This window comes from Macaca nemestrina, chromosome 12 (genome assembly GCF_043159975.1).
Source record: "Macaca nemestrina isolate mMacNem1 chromosome 12, mMacNem.hap1, whole genome shotgun sequence".
In the NCBI taxonomy this organism is placed as follows: domain Eukaryota; kingdom Metazoa; phylum Chordata; class Mammalia; order Primates; family Cercopithecidae; genus Macaca; species Macaca nemestrina.
In genome coordinates this window covers 110,876,697-110,893,597 of record NC_092136.1, presented here as the reverse complement: position 1 = coordinate 110,893,597, position 16,901 = coordinate 110,876,697, and the positions used below count along the sequence as shown (strand labels likewise).

Sequence of the window (16,901 nt, the reverse complement as noted above, 5' to 3'; positions counted from 1 at the left end):
AGTGCTGGGATTACAGGTATGCTCCACCGCGCCCTGCCATTTGTAAACCATTTTAAAATATCACAATCCCAGGAAGTCTTCCCATGCAGGAGCCACATGTGCAAACCTGTTTATAGGAACTCCACCGAGATTCTATTAAACAACCCACTATTTGGGTGGGAGGGGGAGTGGGGAAGTCAGAAACTGTAAACCGTTAGACTAAATTTAAGCGTTGCATTTTTTCTTAACTTTTTAAAAAGTGTTGTATTTAACAGCCCAATGATGCCTACAAAGAAGTAAGATAACTTTTCCCTGGGTGGGGTAATTGAAGCAAAGAGACAAGAAAAAGTTCCTAGCTCTTGCATGAGAAGGCAAGGCATTGTTTCCCTTCTCTGTTGAGTTATGACAGATAACTCTGATATGTGAAAAGAGAAGACAAGCCGGGAAGAGCAATTGGAAATTCTGAAGTAATTACAAATCACATGGCATGAGTAAAATACATCCATTTAAGCTGAATTTCTTTCCAGAGACGTTTACTTGAACTCTAAAACAATTTGGATCTCTTGAAAGCAGTTCTCTTAATTGAAAAGTTTTTATTTTTCTTTTATAGAACATCAGATCTTTTTGTATCTATTTAATGCATGTGTACTCATTTAATGCCCTTGTTACTGTATTAAATAGTTTTTGATTATTTTGTCAATTGGAAGTTACTGGCTTCCATTTATCACAGTATAATGCAATGACTGCAAGAACAAGTGATTTTCAAGTTTAAGCTAACTTTTCCAAGTTATTTTACTTTTATCTTTCAACCCTCCTATTCTTCCATTTACAGAAACTACAAGTAAAGATGACATAGATGGACTAGAAAGATTGCCTGATTTTCTTAAATCACTGAGGTGTTGAGTAAACCTGCTTTCGTTCGGATTTTCATTTTCAGCATGAAGCTGGTTTGCAGATGGCTGATTAGGAAATCTTGGCAGATGTCATGAATGTGGCAACCTGAGAAATCAAAGCTGATACAAGAAGGGCCTGATGATGTAAGAAGCACTTCTATCTGTTTATCTGGATTGCTGTGTCCAACAGAAGTTTACAGCTGGCCAGCAGTGTGGCAAGCAGAACACCATGCTAGGAGTGTAAATATCAGATAGGAGGAAAAAAATGGGAATATCTGGTATCCTCCAGGAAACCTGGAGCTGGTGACTTTTCCTTATAATTGGCTAGTATGTGAATATCAACATTTCCTGGTCCTTGGGACTGTTAGTTTATTTTAACTTGTTCACTGAACACTGCTTTTCATGTACCATCTGTCTACTCAGAATCTGTTGCTTTGAGATAAAGTTCAACTGCCTTGGGCTAATACTTAGAGGGCTGCACTAGCTTAGAGTCCCCATTAGCTTTTCCAGCACTAAAGATACTGGAATATACTGAGTGTTGAAGAATGAGTAAAGTTGCATTAGGCAAAGATGGTTAAGGAAGAAGGAAATTCAGGTACAATGGAGAGATAGGGGAAAATATGGATTCTTGAAAGGACAAGAAGTGTTTAGAGAATGGTAAGTTATACAGTGTGACTAGAATGTAAAATATATGGAGGGACCTGGGAAAGACAAAATCCCAAAGGGAGGTGGGGTCATGTAATATAGCGTCATGCAAGCCAAGCAAATGATGTTGGGTTTTATTTCTGTAGCCACTGTAGTGGCCAACAAAGGGTTTTGTGAGCCGAGGTGTTATAATCAGTGCTGGATTTTAGAAAACTAACTGGCAGCAGATGGATGTTCTGATTGGAATTCTCAGAAAGGGTCAGATAACTGCAAAAGACCTTCTTAAACACTGTAATTACACAAAAACATCTTACATTTGTTAGAAATTGCAGAGATTACCAACTGGCCCAAGACATCATGGTGAAAATATTCAGACAACTGGCAAACTTCTCTTTCTCTATATGTTATTTCCAAATGAGATAATCTTCGATCTTTTCTTCCATCCAAATTATTCCCTGTCTTGAAAAAAATGTTAAAAATGTTGGGAAAATGCACTCCACCCGTTTTTTTGGAAGGGCTAGTTTCTTAGTTCCTATGTGAGCCAAATCATAATCCACAGGAATTTTCTTAGAAAAAGGGGATTGCCAAAATATTCTTCCAATATGATTCTTGTGGGAATCTATGGAAGGTAAATCCTAGTTACAGTTATAGAATGTAAGAGAGGAAGAAAAACATTAACCACAGTCAAAACGTATTGTAAAGTATCCAAGACTTTGTTAGTTCTTGGTGAAAATTTACATCTCATAAAAAAGCATGGAGAGCTCAGAGGTTACATAATCTATATTTTAGTCTTCTACAGATACTTTATTACTATTATTATTATCATCATTGTCAGAGGCAGGGTCTCACTCTGTCACCCAGGCTGAAGTGTAGTGGTGTGATCATAGCTCATTGCAGCCTCAACCTCCTGGGCTCAAACGATCCTTCCACCTCAGCCTCCTGAGTATCTGGGACTGCAGGTTTGCACCACCACAACTGGCTGATTTTTAAATATTTTGTTGAAATGAAGTCTCACTGTGTTGCCCAGGCTGGTCTCAAACTCCTGAGCTTAAGCGATCCTCCCACCTTGACTTCTCAAAGTGCTGGGATTACAGGCCTAAGCCACTATGCCCAGCCAAATGCTTAATTGTTGATAGGGATTTTTCAAGAACATTCTATAAACATTTTTGGGCATTGTGCAGGGCGCTGTGGGTATACTGGTGAACAACGTAAACACAGCCTCAGCCCGCATGTGGCTTATATCTAAAATAAAAGTACAAAAAAATAGATAAGCAATTATAATATAACAATATTTTTAGTGTGAAATGTTTTGATACAGGAAGTATAGAGTGTAACATGACCATACAGGCTAAATTTGGAGGTCAGGAAACACATCCTTGAAGAAATTACAAAGAAGGCAGGATGTGGTGGTTCGCTCCTGTAATCCCAGCACTTTGGGAGGCTGGGTGGATCACTTGAGGTCGGGAGTTTGAGATCAGCCTGGCCAACACGGTGAAACTCCATCTCTACCAAAAAATACAAAAACTTAGCTGGGCATGGTGTTGTATGCCTGTAATCCCAGCTACTCAGGAGGCTGAGGTGGGAGAGTCCCTTGAACTCAGGAGACGGAGGTTGCAGTGAGCCAAAATTGTGTCACTGCACTCCAGCCTGGGTGACAGAGTGAGATACTGTCTCCAAAAAATAATTAATAAATAAATAAAAACAAAGAAAAGAAAAGAAATTACAAAGAAGCTGACATCTTCAGATGTCATAAACATAAGAAGAACCTAGACCAGCAAAATGTGTAAGCAGGGAGAAGGAGGGTGGGTGAGAGTATGAGCAGAGCTCTCTGCGAAAACTCAGAGTAAAGAGAAAGCCTGTGCATTCAGGAAACCAAGTATCTCATCCCAGGAATTCATATATATACTGTGTGTATGTGGAGGGTAGGGATGGAACAGGTGGAAGGGCAGAGTATCCACAGATGAAGCTGGAGAGGCAAGCAGCGACCAGATCTACCGAGTCTGGTAATACTCAGGACAGAATTTGGGATTTATCCTTAGAGCAGGGGCAAAGCATTGGCAGCTTTTAAGCAAAGGAATGACCATGATGATATTTGCATCTCAGAAAGATCCCTCTGAATGTAGATTGGAGAATGAATGGGTGGATGTGGATAAGTTGGAGGCAGGAAGCTCAGTACAGAAGGATGTTATAATCTTCAGGAGTGATGATGGAAGCCTGAGTAAGGCCAATGGAAATGGAGACAGAAAGGAGGAGATGGATTTGAACAATATTAACAAGAGACAATAGACAAGACTTTGTAATTGTTGTTTAGAATGAGGGTTAAAAAGCAGGCAAGAATGAGTGCTGTATTTGTGGCTGACCTGGTATTTAATAACTGTTTACTGAGATGGGGCATTGAGGTGGAGAGGAGGAGCAGATGAAGGGATGAAGATAAGGAGTTCACTTTTGTTTTTACTAAGTTTAGGATGTCTGATGGGCATTCCAACAGAAAATCTGATTGATGGGCATTCATTCAGAAAATTGGACATGTGGACCTGGAGCTCTGGACTGAGATTTGAGAGACGTTAGCACAGAGATGGTCTAGGGAGACAATGTGTGTAAGGCATCCTTAAGTCTTCTTGGTAGCAGAACTCAAAGCATCCAGTAATATGACTTAAAATGGGAAGAGCTACCCCATTTCTGAATCGGCTTCACCACAGCTCTGTAATACACAAAATTCTCTTTCAATCCATCTCTAGGATCCTAAGAACCTCTGTGTCTCTTCTACCTTCTCCTTCTCTCAAAGAAGTCACAGATTTTCAATCAATTACTTTAAATATCCCTGGTCTGTTTGGGCTTACCTTGGTTCCATCATGTCTTCCTCTATAGTTCTGGTCTGAACGAACTGTACGAGTTTCATAACATTATATACCCACATAAAAGCATAAGAAGAGAATCCAAAAGAGTAAAATCAGGACATGCAGTTTCAGGCAAAATAACTGAGTTGGGTTTTAAGAGGAATTATTTAGGTCATTCGATATTTAATTTAAACTGTATGCTTCCTATTCCACTTTTAATTAATTCATCTTTTGCTTGCGCTGACACGGTCACAGCTTATTTCGGATCCCTTGTTCCCAAAGATCAAATTGCTTTTCTAAAGTAGATTTGGTTTCTAAAACTTGGCATCTCTGAGCTTCTGATGCCGATACAAAGAGCACATACATATTTCAACAATCCACGGATTGTTGTTAGTGAGAGGCATCCGTTCCTGGCCTTTGAGAGGAAGGGCACAGCAAGTTTCTCCATAGGGGGAAGTGATGGAGCTATTATTACATTCAAGACATCACTGGTTTGTCCATTCAGAAACGGACAAGTTAGGCTCTGTGGTCCACTCTAAAGAGGAGACTGTGAAAGTGGGTCCCCTGTTGACACTTTGACTGCTAGCCCTTCCCTCACATCCAGCCTGCAGCAGAAGGTTCCCAGAACCCTGGTTTGCTAACCTTGACCTCTCCCATCACCATGGAAATGCAACATTGCCAAGGGAACTTCCTCTGTGATTATCATTCAGACTATAAAAGAATAGAATAGGAAAAAAGAAAAAGAAAAATTCAATGCCCATTTCATCTCACCATTCAGCCTTTTTCTTTAGAACAAAGGACCTCCCGGCAATTTATTTGAAAGTTTGGTGTCTGGGGCGGGGCCTGGGGTGGGGAGGAGGAGGAGTCAGGCCAAGAACTGCAGCAGCTGCTTAACATGTTGTCAGACTTCTGTTCTGTGGAGCGTTACTGTTGGACTTGAGGCTTACCTGTGGCATATTAAAATATTTGGAATAATGATTGTATCCTTAATGCTACTTGACATTCATTTCGTTTCTCACCTGCACGTTGCTAAGCAAACAACCAAACTATCAATTTTATTATTTTCCCACCACCCCCTTTGAATTAGAAATTTGATAGCAATAAAAGAGGCTCGATTTCAATTTATGGTGGGTTTGTTCCCACAGAGTTGGAAGAAACCATACAGATCTAGTCTAAAGGTCTTTAACCTGAAGTCCATGAACTTTTTGGAACTCTGTGCAAAATATACTATGTGTATTAAAGACAGTTCATAGCTTTTCTCAGATTCTCATAGGTTCTAACATCCAGAAACATTAAGAATAACATATACCTGGTCTAATACCCTCCTTTAACAGATCAGTGAAATGAAACCCAAAGAAGTGATGTCCTTTTGCTTCCTTTCTTCCTCCTGCTCCTTTTTTCTTCTCCTTCTCTTACTCTTTTCTTTTCCTCTTCCTCCTCCCTCTTTCCTCTTCCCAAAGTGACACAGCTGTATATCTTGAATTTTGCTTAGGGTTGGAGTGAATGTTAAACAAAATTGGAAGAGTTCCACATTGGGGCACAATAAAGACAAAAAGTGGGAATGCAGTTAAAAGTGCACCTGGAATCACAGTGAAGATTATCAACGTGTAGGCCGGTTATTGCAGAAAAACATTCTGGGGTTTTGGTCATTAATTAATGCAGGATCCCTGGTAACCCAGCAATCAGGACCTGGCATGTGTTCAATATGTGTTTCTTGGTCCACTAGTTGCCTTGGTAATTGAGTCTCCCTTCCTGTCTCCAGGAGTGGGGATCAGAAGCTGTTGAGGCCCAGTATCCCCAGAGTTACCAGGGAAAGAATGATACAGGAGGCTTCTGAAAATCCTAGGAGTTCCTGTCTGACTTTGACTCTGCCCCCAGAGAGTAGGAAAGGTGAACCCTACGTACCTTGATGAGGTACACGTATTGTGCTTTCATTTGTGATGTCGTACCATCTAGCTGTTACTCATTCTGAACCTTGAAGTCCTCATCAACACTGATAGAGCAAAGACATCCCTTATGAACGTTAGAATCAGACTTGTAAGTTTGGTTGCTGGCTTCAACACTACCAGCCTTGAGCAAGTCCCATAACCTGTTTAGCTCCTGGTTTCTGCATGTGCAAAATGGCAACCACCAAAATACCTACGTTAGTGATGGCTGTAAGAATTAAATAAACTGAGATATATAATGTGTCCGACATGGGGTCTAGCACCCAGTAAGACCCTCAGTATAATAAAGCCTTCCTATTAACTTTCACCCAGCTCCGGCCTTTCTGTATCCACCACGTAAACTGACTCCGAGTGTAGGAATGCTGGATGTATTTTCTTGTGCTGTTTGTTCTGCACTTAAGAATAAATAACAATAATCAAGCCTCAGTTACTCTTTTGCTTTCTCTTGAGCTCCTTAACTGAAATGAATAAGATGGTCTGGAAAAACATTTCGTGTGTCTCTCCACCCACAGTTAAAAAGCACTTTAAGTCTTCTGTGAACCCTGTAAGGCAGTATCACTCAAAGTGTTCAGATTTGTCAATGCTTTTTCGAATTCCTGAGTTCAGGCAATCCACCCGCCTCTGCTTCCCAAAGTGCTGGGATTATAGGCGTGAGCCACCATGCCCAGTGTTAATGCTTTTTATAATAAAACCTTGCAAACTCTCGTAGGAATTAAAGTTATATGTTTTACCCTTTTTATATATTATGTTATGTATGAAAGAGTGATTTCAAGTTAAAAATATACATATTTTAGGTCTGTGTTATAAAATCTTAAGCCAAGTGATGAGAATATAGACATTCATTACATTATTATCTATACTTTTTTGTATTCCCAAAATATCCCAATATAAAAAGATAATATTGCACCAATATTTCATTTTTAATTGTCTATTATTTTAATAGAGGAAAAATTTCAACAGTATTTTTATTTATCAAGTGATATGTACTACTTGATATTTTTCTATTTCCTTTTTTCTTTATTTCTTCCAAAAAAAAACCAGGATACCTATTTGATTTATATTAACTTAATTCTAGATGTAAAAGAATGATTCACGGCCAAATAAATTTTAACATTTCTTTGTGTCATATTTTTACTTTGGGACTAAAACTATGTTAAAGTAAATTGGAGTCTAACTACAAGTTCTAGAATCAACAATTGCTTTCATAACTTGCTTAAAATTTCTCTTTTGAACTTAAAAAATCAACTGGTATTGTTTTTAGATGTGTCTAATTTTTAGGTTTTGTTTCCAAATCACAAGATGAGAATGAAGGTTTTAGGATTTGATTTGCACAAATAACACACTGAGGTTGTTGACAGGCCTTATTCTCAAAAGCTGGAAAGTTAAATTATATATAATCATCATGATTTTACATTTTAAATATTGTTAAAGTACAAGAAACACCCTGATGTGAAATATGAGAACTTCAAATGCTATCCATGGATCCAATGCAAGCACCTTGAGGCAAATTTGCGGATTCACTGCTTTTGTGTTTCCCTTCCACTTTCTGTATTTCAACAACAGAATTCCTTACAAATTAAACAGAATAAAACAACACGAAATGGTATATAGGTCAAAAATATTGTGGCAGCTATAGGGGTTTGGTGTATGGTAAAAAGACTATGTGATTGAATCATGAAGACCCTCGTCAGATGTCCACTAAGTCCTGAGGGCTCGGTGCCATGAACACAGGGGACCCATAAGGACAACAATGCTTGATGTTGTTAAGCCCCAAATGGGAAAGTTGCTGTGTAACGATAACTTGACTGACAAAACAATGAACTAATTAATTCCATTGCTTGGTCACACTTGGATTGGAATACTTGGGACTGATAGCATTTTCCAGGAAGGAATAGAGTTCAACAGAACCCTGACCACTCTGGCTTATAGATTGTCAAGTTGGTGAGAAAATCAATGATTTTGGTCACAAAATCAGGGGGTTCCAGGAGTTAAGAAAAGTCAGCACTATTTTCCACTGTTCAGGCAGTTGTTATATAACAGATAACTCACAGCAGTTGTTTCAAATCCTCTCTATTTTTCATAAATGCCAGACCATCCAGCCTTACTCTCAGCTGACAGCTGTTTCCTCAACCAAGAACATCAAGACCAAAGAGCTCAAGGTCTCTCATCTCCAAACACTCTGAATCTCTACTACCTCTCTGCCCTGCATTCCAGGCCCCCTCCTGGCCCACATAACCCCTGGAACAATGGCCTTAGTTTCCTGTCTTACCCCTCTAGTGATTCTCACTCTTTTCCATCTTTAAGTGTCTCCATCTCTTCTGGGTTTTGCCCTAAACCTATGACAAGCTGGTTCTCCTTTATTCCAAAAACTTCCCCCCACTTTGTTTCATTATCAAAGTACTGGCTGGCTCTTTCTTTCTCTTCATTGTCAAACATTGAGTCTCCACGTGTGTGTACCTTTCACATTCTTTCTGTCCATCCTTCCCTGACCATTGCACATTAGCCTCTGCCTTCAACACTATCCTGGAGTCACATGCAGCCTCCTGAAGGTCTCATCCAAAGGCCTCTTCTGTATCAGCACAGTTGGATGTTACAGACCCAGCCTCCTTTGCCATCCTCTCTTCCCTTAGCTTCCATGTTGCTGCCCAATGCTCATTCCAGCCACTTTTTCTCCTGCTTTCCCCCGTGCCTCTTTCACCAGTTCTTTACCTCCACACCCTATGAATTTAGATCTTCAGTTAAATTTTATCTTTGGCCGTCTTCTCTTTTCTCTTTCTCTCAGTCATTTAATTCACATCACTACTATGGTAAAGTACAAGTTCTAGGGAGATGACTCCAGAATTGAGTTTTCCGACTCATGCCTCTCCATCATCTCAGGCTTAGCATATTTGTGCCTGCCTCTTCTGCCTCCTTCTTGCCCCCAGGTCTGAAACCTCAGCATCAGTTTTGACGTTTTGTTGATCACTCACCACATCCTAGTCCATTTCTATAGCTTACTGATAACCTCTGCAATATTCTTCCCATTTCTCCCACCATTATTCAAACTGTCTGTTGCCCACTGCTGCCATCAGAGATCAAGACTTCATTACCTCTTATTTGGACTGAGCAAAGCAAATTTATTCCTCAAATCTATTCCTCACCTTATTCACCCACAACCATGCCCCAATCTAACTTTCTATCATTGTCTATATATTGTTCTCATAAAAATACCTACCTTAAGTTTTCAAAAAATCTAGTTTTAGTCTTATTAAAGCCCTCCCTTGCTTTTTATCTTTACCCTTTCACCAATGTTGTTCCCCATGGCTGGAGTGCCCTTTCTTCCTCCTTTAAATCTTAAACACCCCATATTAAATGCGAATCCCTCCTTGAAGCTTTTCTTAGTTTCCTCCCTTAAAATGCCAGCACTTCCTCCATTAACTCTCCCTGCACTTTATTTTTACCTTACTTATAGCACTTTTACTCTGGCTCATAATGTAATCAAAGAGATCATGTGTACAATATATGCAGAGAAATTCTGCTTTCTCTTTTTCTTTTTTCTTTTTTTTTGACAGAGTTTTGCTCTTGTTGCCTAGACTGGAGTGCAGTGGTGCTATCTCAGCTCACTGCAACCTCTGCCTCCCGGGTTCAAGCAATTCTCCTGCCTCAGCCTCCCAAGTAGCTGGGATTATAGGCTCCCACCACCACACCCAGCTAATTTGTATTTTTAGTAGAGATGGAGTTTCACCATGTTGTACAGGCTGGTCTTGAACTCCTAACTTCAAGTAATCTGCCCACCTCGGCCTCCCAAAGTGCTGGGATTAGAGGCGTGAGCCACCGCGCCTGGCCAAAATTCTGCTTTCTATCATTTCTGTCCTTGGGATTCTTTGGCCTAGATACAACATGCCAGCATCCAGTAGACAACTTTCAGGCTGCTGCTTTGCAACGGACATCTGCTGAGGATCCTCCACAGCTACCCCTCTCCTTCTGGTAATAGCACCTCTCTCTTACTTTAGGAATTATCTCTGCCCTACTTCATGTGTTTTTCTGTGGTGTTGTCAAAGCGCCCCCAGCATCTCCTAGCCAAAAAAGTGGGCACATTAGAATATCTGTCCCTGGATAACTTGAATGTTATACAAAGTAACAAAAGAAAAGTAAAAAAATATAGCTCACTGGTATCTCCTGAAGAGAATGAACTTAATTTCTGCCACAAAGGTCCCAGGTGCTGCCTAAATTCCTATTCTTTTCAAAGTTCTTTCTTTGATTCTGAGCCAGCCAATTTTTAACCAATACATTTCTTTCTTTGCTTAAATTAGCCAGCATTTTCTCTGTTGTTTACAACCCAAGAAGTCTGACTTATATACTATTGCATCCTCAAGTGTAATAAATTCTTATATAGCATGCGTCCAGATTTGCAGTCATGGTAAATATGTTCTTCTGTGCCCTGGTCTATTTTAGAGACTTGCATTGAAACAGGTTTTATTTATCTTTTATATCAAGTGGCATCTAGGTCAAGCTTGGAGTGGGACATACATTCCATAAGTGTTAGGAATTTAATGAACTTGAATGATTTTTCACGGAGCAGATCAGACAATAGATGTGGAAAGGTAAGAATTACAAATCAGAGTCAGTGAAAGTCTGAAACCGGGGGTAGAGACCTAGGGCTACAGCTATCAAGCATGGGAATCAGCAAACACACTCAGGTACCTGGCAGGGACCTGGCACTAGATCTACACCTACGTGAACAGGACAGAAGCCAGGGCATCTGACTCAGCTACAGTGCTGACAGAGACAGCTGTTTCTGTCCAAGTACATTTCTAAGGGTCATGGTTGTAACTTTTCACCGATTAGTCAGTAGTGAAGCTGAAGTATGGGCTGTCTTGTTTGGCAGGTGGGGCATACTGACTAGAGGTCAGAGATTGCTCTGAAGTCCAGCAGTTAACTACTGACTAGTTATTGAAAGCGTAATTCAGGGATCAAGATTAAGGGCTTTGGAAGGAGGTTGGTAAGAGGCAAAGGGGTGAAGAAACAGAAATTTACAAGCAGCAAGGATAACAATGCTGAACTAACATGCTGTTTGACCAGAGAAGTTCACCAATTTCTGTCTGAGTTTGATTTAATCCTGTAAGTATGAAGGAGGCTGGACCTACAGGTGGCCTCAGCTGTGAGCAAGAAAAGAGGAAGGGAGAGGCTGGGAGCAAGGCCGGGTCAAATGAGGGCTTCATTGTGGTGGTTCTTTTCTTGTTTCCTGAGGTCAGTTGTTTTAATTGACGTGTGAATAACTTTTGAAGTTAGTCTGTATTTTAAGGCCTATTTAGGGAGCATGTTATAGACTTAATACTAAGTGTTATTGTAACAGAAGTTTCTACTGAGAATAAAATATTTCTAAGACCCAGGCAAATGGTACATTTACATTAATTCATATTCTGAAGCAACCAGACTTCAAAACGTATCTTTTGTTTTATATATTTTGAGGCTATGTTGTTAGGTGCATACAAGTTTATAATTACTGTGTCTTACTGGCAAATTGTTCCATTTTTTATTAATTATGAGCTTTTTTCATCCCTTAAAATTATTTTTGCCTTAACATTCTTTTTTTTCAGTTGCTAATGTAGTTGTGGAACTTTCTTTTGATTCGTGACTCTTTGGTGTAATTTATTATGTTATCTTACTGTCAGCCTGTCTGTATCATTATGTTTTAAGCATGTATTTTATAAATAGCATGCAGCTGATTTTTAAAATTCCAAACTGTCATTCTCAATTGACATTTATCAACAAGTATGTATTTCATTTACACCGAATGTGACAACTGATATATATGAATTTATCTCCATCATCTTATTTTGTGCTTATATTCAGCTAGCTTAGTATATTTTTCTACCTTTCTAACTTAATTTTCATTGATTTTTAGATCATTTTGTTCCTCTACAGTTTGAAAGTTATTTTTATTTCCTTAGAATGCTACCCTTAATATTTGTACATGCATATATGATCAAAAATGTGTTTACCTTCTGGACAGAAAAATACAAAGATCTTAGAAAGTTCTAATTCTAGTAACTCTCCTCTGTCTTATATTATTGTCCAATATTTACTTTTTTATTTTAAAAATTTTGTTTTTAATTGACACATAAGTATCCTAACACTTAGGATACAGTGTGATGTTGCCATGTATGTATAGTATACACTGTGTAATAATCAGTAATCAAATCAAGGTATATAGCATATTCATCTCCTCGTACATTTAACATTCAAAATTTTCTCTTCTACCTATTTGGAAATTTACAAACTAATATTGTTAATTATTGTCAATCTACTGTGCAATAAAACACCAGAACTTATTTCTCCTATCTTACTGTAACTTTGTACCTGTGGACCAATTTTGCCCACTCCCTTCTTCCCTCCACCACTCCCCAACCTCTGGCAATCACTATTCTACTCTCTATTTCTAAGAGATCAACTTTTTTAGATTTCACAAAAAGTGGGGCATTTATCTTTCTGTGGCTGGCTTATTTTACTTAACATCGTTCAGGTTCATCCATGTTGCCACAAATAACAGAATTTCATTATTTTTATGGCTGAATAGTATTCCACTATATATACATACCACATTTTATTTGTTTATATGTTGATGGACACTTAGGTTGATTTAATATCCTGACTATGGTAAATAGTTCTGTAGTAAACATGGCAGTGCAGCTATCTTTTTGATATACAGATTTTGTTTCCTTTAAATATATACCCAGTAGTGAGGTTGCTGAATCGTACAGTAGTTCTATTTTTAGTTTTTTAAGAAACCTCCGTATAGTGTTACATAATGGCTGTACTAATTCACTTTCGACTGACGGTGTATAAGAGTTCTCTTTCTCCACATCCACATCAGCACTTGTTATTTTTTTGCCTTTTTGGTAATAGCCATTCTAATTAGAGTGCAATGATATCTCGTTGTGGTTTTGATTTGCATTACCTTAATGATTAGTGATATTGAGCATTTTTTTTACATACCTGTTGGCCATTTGTACATCATCTTTTAAGAAATGTCATTTCAGTTCTTTTGCCTATATTTAGATTATTTGTTTTTATTCCTATTGAGTTGTTTGGATTTCTTATATATTCTGGTTATTAGCCCCTTTTGAAATGCATAGGCTGTAAATATTTTCTCTCATTCTGTAGATTGTTTCCTTGCTTGGCTGATTGTTTCCTTTGCTGTGCAGAAACTTTTTAGTTTGATGTACTGCAATTTGTCTACTTTTGCTTTTGTTGCTTATGCTTTTGAAGTCTTATCCAAAAACTCCTTGCCTGTACCAATGTCGTGAAGCATTTCGTTATGCTTTCTTCTAGTAGTTTTATAATTTTTGATCTTACATTTAAGCCTTTAATCCATTTTGAGGGTTTTCTTTATGTGGTGACAGGTAAGGATCTAGTGTTTTTCTTCTGCATGTAGATATCCAATTTTCTTGGCATTACTTATTGGAGAGATTATTCTTTCTCTAATTTGCGTTTTTAACACTTTTGTTGAAAATAAGTTGGATATAAGTGTGTGGATTTATTTCTATGTTCTCTTTTCTGTTCCATGGGGCTATATGTCTATTTTTGTGTCAATACTATGCTGTTTTTTTTTTTTTTTTTTTTTTTTTTTTTTTTTTTTTTTTGGTTACAATAGATTTATAGTATATTTTGAAGTCAGGTAATGTGATGCCTCAAAAGAACTGTCATGGATCACGAGGTCAGGAAATCAAGACAATTCTGGCTAACATGGTGAAACCCCGTCTCTACTAAAAACACAAAAAATCAGCTGGGCGTGGTGGCGGGCGCCTGTAGTCCCAGCTACTCTGGAGGCTGAGGCAGGAGAATGGTGTGAACCCAGGAGGTGGTGCTTGCAGTGAGCCGAGATCGTGCAACTGTATTCCAGCCTGGGCGACAGAGCGAGACTCCGGAGGAGGGGGAGGGGGAGGGGGAGGGGGAGGGGGAGGGAAGAAGAAGAAGAAAAAGTAAGGTTTTGTTCTTTTTGTTCAAATTGCTTTGGCTATTTGGGTACTTCTGTGGTCTCACACAAATTCTAGAGTGGTTTTTTCTATTTCTGTGAAGAATGTCATTGATATTTTTGATAGCAATTGCATTGCATCTATAGATGACCTTGTGCAGTATGGACATTTTAACAATATTATTTCTTCCAATCCTTTAACACAGGATATCTTTTCATTTATTTGTGTCCTCTTCAATTTCTTTTACCGATGTTTTATGCTTTTCCTCATAGAGATATTTCACTTTTTGGTTAAATTTATTCCTAGGTATCTTACATTTTTTCATAGCTACTGTAGATGAGATTGCTTTCTCTTTTGGACACTTTGCTATTGGTGTATGGAAATACTACTGATTTCCATATGTTGATTTTGTATCCTGAAACAACTGAATTTGTTTATTGGTGCTAACAGTTCTTTTAATGGAATCTAAATGGTGTATATTTATTGTAATTCTTAAACAAGTGATTAGAAACAGCAGAAAATTCGTTATTTAAATAAATACAAGTTGAACATTGACATAATAATTCTGTACTTTTTCTTATATACTTTCCATTTTATACTTTTTTTTATTATGCCAGATGGGAGGAATTCACCCAGACTTTCTCTCTTTGCAAATGTTCTTTCTGTTACCTGACCATAATTGGTAAATAACAAATGAAACTCAGTCAAATTGTGTATTTGATTTATTAGTCCAGGTGGCTTCTTTTTAAAGGAAAATAGACATGTTGTCAGTGATCTATGGGGGTAAAAAGCACATTTCAGTGGTTACTTTAAGGTTCACTCTCTTCTTTTCTCCTTCCTGCCCTCCTCTTCCTTGCTTCCTTCCTTTTTTCCTTCCTTTCTTCCCCACTCCCTCTTTCTCTCTCTCTCTCTCTTTTGGTTGTCTTTGATTGTAGATGTGGTTTACCTTTTGTTTAAAAATACAAAACAATAAACCCTTGTGCATGTTGGGCTGGTTGATTTTCCATTTTACTCTTTAATTTGGTAAAACTACTTTAAATCTACTACAATACTTAGTATTCTAACTGCTACAAAGAAGAATATAGCAATGAAATGTTCAGATAAAAGTTCAGGAAAATGGAAAAGATATCACAAAGTATGCCAATTATACAGGAAGTGTGTCATATGGTAATTGAGTGAGGAGACCCTGCTCTCTTATTCTCTATATTTATTCCATTACTGAGACTCCATCACATAACCTCATAAATCCATTTTTGACTCGTTTTTCCCTTTTTATGTCCATGATCAGTATCTTGCTTAAGATCATCATCATTTCTCTTCTGGATCCACATTTGCCGCCTTTTCACCTCCTCTCACATTGTCATCAGTGTGACCTGACCCAAAACACACCTGACCAAGTCTCACCCCTGCCTAAAATCTCTTGTGACCTTAGCCATTTTTATATATTGAATATTTGTCACATAGTGATTGCTAAATGTGTGTTTTTAAAAATGAGACAAAGAAGAGAAAGGAAAATGAGAAACAATGGAAACATCAGTATATTTATTCATTTGATAAATATTTAAACTCTCACTATGTGCCAGGCACTGGGCTTGGTGTTCACAGTTGTGAATAAAACATACCAGGCTCCTGTCTGCAAAGAGTTTTCAGTGTCATTAATTCAGCCCACATAATTAAATAGCTAAAATTTTACCCGGCATTTACTATTTATCAGGTATTATGCTAAGTCCTTTACTGAAAGGATCTCATTTAGTCTTCACAACCATGCCAACGAACTTGGCACTCTTAATTATTCTCATTTTATTCAAGAGAAAATGGAGGTTTGTCAAAGTTAAGACTAATAAGAGATGGAGCCAGGATGAGAAGCTAGATTGACTTCAGAGCTCTTTCCTAATTGAATCTTCAACGTACAGCCATTATCCTGTTAGGGAAACAGACCAACCATTCCTGAAGTGATGGAGTAACAACATAAAGCAGAGGTATCACCAAATAGCTAGCTGCATAGAACTGTCCAGAGTCAGCCATGACCACCACCTGCACTGGACTTTTGGAGGACTCCAAACTCCTGGTACATAGTAATAGGGTGATTCATTTCTCTGCCCCTCAGCTCTCTGCCTAAAGCATGTTGACAAAATTTGTTCTCATTCTAGGATTTTCAGATCAGGAATTTATCCCACTACCTATTTTCTATGCTTTTAAAAAATCATTTTAGTTTCTGGTCTTAAAAGCCTCATTATATTTGTTGTAAGTTTGTACTCTTCAAAAGTAACACTATGATCTTTAATATTTTCACGGTTTTTAAAATGTTTTAATAGTCATTATTCATCATTTTTACTTACTGTTAATGAAAGTTTTTTAATAATCTTTTAATTAAACTTTTAAAGGTATTTTGACTTTCTACTTTTCCATTTTTCCGTGTTTATTTTCACTCTCTTCAACTATCCCTAACTTCACTTAATTGTGTTCTCTTAATTGAGGTAACCGATTAAATCTGGTTAAATTGTGTGCCTTTGTAAGACTTGTAATATCAACTGTTGCATAAATAAGGAGGCATGAGTTCTGGGACCATGAGTCCCAGAACATGCTTTGGGAGATGGTTTATGGTGAGCCAATTCAGAAGGCAGAGAGCAGTGCAGGCTGGCC

At 38.1% G+C, this 16,901-nt stretch overlaps 1 long non-coding RNA gene across 2 annotated transcripts in view; it reads left to right on the top strand.

Moving 5' to 3' along the window:
* LOC105493634 (uncharacterized) overlaps positions 1 to 16,901 on the top strand; it is a 313,017-nt gene that overhangs the window by 284,401 nt on the left and 11,715 nt on the right. The window contains exon 10 of one of the 2 annotated variants that reach the window (XR_011611054.1): positions 917 to 7,149. The exons of the other annotated variant lie outside the window; for it this stretch is intronic. This is a non-coding gene — a long non-coding RNA (uncharacterized lncRNA). Of the gene's footprint in view, positions 1 to 916; positions 7,150 to 16,901 lie in introns of those variants that run through there. 2 annotated transcript variants of the gene reach the window in all.